Here is a 4,891-nt window from a genome sequence, read left to right as displayed (position 1 = left end):
TCACGTGGTCGCTTCAGTCATGCGTCCGCGTCATATGCGTTTCGCTTAAGGCGCACGATCGCGTCAATGACGCGGTTGCGTCACAACCATTTCACGCTGTCATGCGGCCTCGTCGTCCATGCGATCGCGTCACTACCAGTTTCTTCAAAAACTCCATTTTATGCTTTCCTTCCAATTTTGTATGTTTCCTTTCCATCCTTTAAGTCATTCCTGCCTTAGAAGATCTGAAATTACTCAACACACGAATCACAGCATCGAATGGTAATAAAGGGAAATTAAAATTATTATTTTTAAAGCATAGGAAACATGTTTTTCACATACATCACATAATAAGGAAGGGAAAGTAAAACCATGCAATTTATATGAATAAGTGGGTAAAGGATTGAATAAATCACTCAAATTGAGCATAATATATACCATAAAATATGGGTTTATCAACCTCCCCACACTTAAACAATAGCATGTCCTCATGCTAAATCCAAGACAAAGAGTAAGGTAAGGTTAAAGTAGTGGAATCTCATGCAATGCAATCTATTCTAAATGCAACTACCTAAATGAATCATGCAATTCTAATTTGTTATTCCCTTGTGTATAGAGCTTACATGTAGTTGAATTAATTCACATTCTCAAGGAATCTTATATATATAGCCAAACCTTAGATAGTGATAAAGTACCTTTACAATTGAGATGGGAGAGAAAAATATTTTACAATTTTGCAAGATAATTAATAATTTAAGCATAGATATATGTTGATGAGCTATTGAACCCTCACTGGATTTTGTGTTTACTCTCTAGTCACTCAGTGTTTATTGGGTTAATCACTCTATTCTTTTTATCCTTACTTTCTATAACTTTGTTCTTTATCTAACAAATCAACAATTATAGAATATAGGCATAAAAAAATCATGAGGTCTTTAATTAAGGTTGTAATGGGGCCAAGGTAAAGGTAAGGGTATATGTATAAGGCTAAGTGAGCTAATTAAGTGAATCCTTGATTAGTCTAAGATCTCACCTAACATACATATTTTGTAAAGCAAAGCTTCTTTACCTATTTTCCCATATTTTTTCCACTTTTTATGTTACATGCTCATATTTTAATTTTTTATTTATTTTTATCCCATGTGCATCGCTTTTTGCATTTGGGGAATTCTTTTGCATCCCCTTTATTCAAATACTGAAAAAAATAATTTTTTTTAAATGCACATGGTAATTAAATTATTTTGATTTCACATGAGCATGCTTCCCAAAACATTTAAAAATAAAAATTTTTATTCTTTTTAACTTTCTACCCTTTTGTTTCTATCATCCATGTTCCCATAAGGTTCCCACACTTACACAATACACAATTTCTATCTTAAGCTAACCAAGGATTCAACTTGGGATTTTGATTTTTGTTTTTCTGCTTAAGGCTAGTAATGTGGTTATAAAACAAGAGGGGATTTAAAGGCTCAAGGGGGCTAACAAGGTGATGTAAAAGGTAGGCTAATTTGGGAATAGTGAGCTAGAATCAAACAATGGCCTCAATCACTTTCTTGGTATGTATCTATATTCTATAATCAGACATATAGATTAAAACAAAGTAAAGAACACCAGAATAAATAAGAAGGGCAGAACACACAGGAATAAAATATTATGGTTTAAATGTAACCACGCAATTAAGCTCAAAACTCAGAGGCTGTGTGTTCTCTAACTCAAAAATCATATATCAGTTATATATGTCAAGCAAGTAAAAATTAAGAGTTCCCATTATTCTCAATGTAAATCTTAAGGTGGCTTTAAAGTTTTAGTGTTTCTCCTTGATGAAATGTTGTTAACTAACTAACATGTAATGCTATATATACAAGGTGTGGTTGTTTTTATTCTGTTAAAGTCTCTAGTTTACTTCCTTTATATATTTTCAATTTAAACTAAGTTATCTTATGCTAAAAAGGGTAAACTATACTAATTAATCCACATTTTCTATAACTAATAAGTTAGATTTGCAACTAAACTAAATGGCTAAAATATGAACTAAAGTGCAACATGCAGAAATATAGTAAAAATACATGAAAATAGCAATGTATAAGTACTTAGAAAATAAGAATAAAAATAAAGAGAAAAATAAAAAAAAAATAATAAAGTAAAAAGAGTCTGTAGTGGTTCACCAAAAAATATATGCCAGAGATGGCGACCTCCCCACACTTAAAATGAAGTATCGTCCCTGATGCTCGCTCAAGCAGGGTGTGAAGGGGTGTCATCACTGGAAGGATGGGTAGCCGGAGTCTCTGTGGTGGTGGTCTGAGGATCTGCCTGCTGCAGAGGAGGTGCTGACTGAATAGGGATCTTTGGGTCTGCAGCCTGAATCTGAGGCAGGGGCTCCTGATGTGAAGCAGCCTGCTCTGTGCCTGCCTGCGCAGCCTCTCTCTGTGGATGGGTCTTTGCCTCGTGATCATCTGGCTCCTCCTCAGATGGGTCTGATGGAGTGTCAGGCTTGGAGGAGATGTCGCTGCCAGAACGGATCATTAGCTTCAGGTGCTCATAGCATCGCTTGCTGCGATGCTCAGATCTCTCGTATCGCTGCCGGTTGTGGCGCTCCATCTGGTCTAGCTGCTAAAACAGGTGGTGCACTAAGTGATAAACTGGCTCTGAGGCAGTTGGAGGTGCAGTGGTGGTAGCAGGGGTAACTGTAGAGGAAGAGGGGCCGGCAGATGGTGTGGCTGTCTCATCAGTAGGAGTGAGGAATGGAGGTCTGTAGCCCAAAGCCAGAAAGTTCCTGCTGTGAGGGATAATTTTCTTGCATTCTGCAGCAGGTGGCTTCTCATCAGCATCCTCCCAAGGCACGTCAGCTCGACGGCCAAGCTGTGTAATCAGATATGGAAAGGGAAGAGTGCCTCGGACGTGGACCCTGGCCATGTAGTACCGAATGAAGCGTGGCAGGTACAGGTCCTTACCCTCCATCACATACCATAGGAGGGTGATCATAGCGGCAGGTAGCTCCGTCTCGTGAGTACTCGGCATAATAATGTTGCTTAGGATCTGATGCCATAGCCGAGCCTCATCGTTCAAGTATGCCCGCTTGATTCCCTTAGGCATGGTGGTGTTCTGACCCATGACCCATGGAACAGTCGGGTCAAGGGCTATCCTTGCCTTGACGGCATCCCAGTCAAATTTCATGAAGCGCATGTCCTCCTCAGCCTTTTGATAATCATCTGGCTGATCAGGTTTAGGCAGGAGCTTCAGAACATCCTCTATGGCCTCTTCAGTGACCAGTATCTGCTTCCCTCTTAGGTTTACTGCATCTAGGGAAGTTTTGAAGTAATTGCAGTAAAATTCCCTTACCCAAGATACATTGACCTCAATCAGGTTTCTCTCCAAGAAGAACCAGCCTCTTTGTTTGATCTGATCAGAGGTGTATTGCTGGAGTTCTTCTGGGATCTTCAGAGTCCTCTCCAGGTACAGGTTCCTAGAGGTTGCAAACACTGGATACTTCAGCTCGCAATATCGGTTTGCAAACTTAATTGGATCAGTAGCAGGGAGTAGCTGGTCAGCCTTCTCCTGTGGAGTAAAGTGTTTCTCCCGCCAGGAGTCATCGTGCATGATGTCCAGGATGGACATGGAGGATTCTCCTATTTTCCATTTGCCAGTTGTTGCCTTTCCCTTTCCTTTTCTTTGGGTGTCAGACATCCTGAAAAACAGAAAACCAGGATATAATAAAAACAGGAAAAACAAGTATGCAAATCACAAAATAAGCATATAGTGGCAAAGGAGCAGTGGAGTAATGAAAATGAGTTAAGTAAATGTGCATTAAAGATTGAATAGGAGTTAAAAGTCCGAGAAGAAAAATTAATAATCCAAAATGTATTAGAAATCATGTTAATTAGGAAAAATTATCATCATGCCTTGGTTAGAAGGTTAAAGAGAATAGTTAAAAACCAGAAGAGATGTTTTGAAAGGTTAGGTTGGTTAGGAATGAAAAAAGAGTTTAGGAAGGTAAAATTAGTGAATTAGTAAAAAGTGGGTTAGAGTAAGTGGCATGATGATCATTTTCTCAGTAACAAGCATTCTCAATTAGAAGCTACAGTTAACTCATATCCAATCAAGGGAATCAGGTTGATGATGAATCAAAAATTGGAAGCTAAACATCAAAATGCAGATTATGAACCAGGAAATCAAAAAGAATAAGAAAGCTTGCCCTGGTATTCATGAATTGGGTTGGTAAAAGCAGAGTAAAGTAGAGTTCAAAGTGCCAAAACCAAGACATGAAGGGAAACAAAATAGTTTACAGAAAATTGGGCAGCATTCCGGCTAAAATTGGATGTTCCCGGAAAATAAATAGTAAGCAGGACAGTTCATATGAATTAAAACAAACTACAATTAGGTATGAACAAGAAAGAACATTCGTAATAGCAACATGAACAGTACGAACAGCATATGAACAATACTAACATCACAGCAACAGGAGAATTGCGAAAATTATAAAACAAGAAGCACGAACAGCGCAATTAATCAGGCCTAAATCCACTAACCACATCCTAGGCTACCTAACCACCTACAATCCACTACAACATGCATATCTAACTAGCCTAATTATGAACATAAACAGAAAAATATGGTATTAACTACGAATTGAAAGAAGGGTGGCATTCGGCGGAACCTGGTAGGCATATGAATGAAAGTGGGGCAGAGGGATGGCTGGGGGATGGTGGTGGCGGCTGACGCGGCGGTTGAGGGTGGTTGGCGCGGCGGTGGTTGTTCGGAGGCAGGGGGTTTCGGTTAGGTTGATGGGGGTAGGGGTTAAGGGGGAAGGAAGGGAAGGGGGCGTGGGTGGTGGGTGGAGGCACGGCGGTGACAGCGGCGCGGTGGGGGTGGTGGTCGCGGAGGTGGGCAGTAGTGGTGGAGGGAAGAAGAGGAG

Source organism: Arachis ipaensis, chromosome B6, assembly GCF_059453495.1.
Source record: "Arachis ipaensis isolate K30076 ecotype BB chromosome B6, ASM5945349v1, whole genome shotgun sequence".
Lineage (NCBI taxonomy): Eukaryota > Viridiplantae > Streptophyta > Magnoliopsida > Fabales > Fabaceae > Arachis > Arachis ipaensis.
This window is presented reverse-complemented; position numbering follows the sequence as displayed.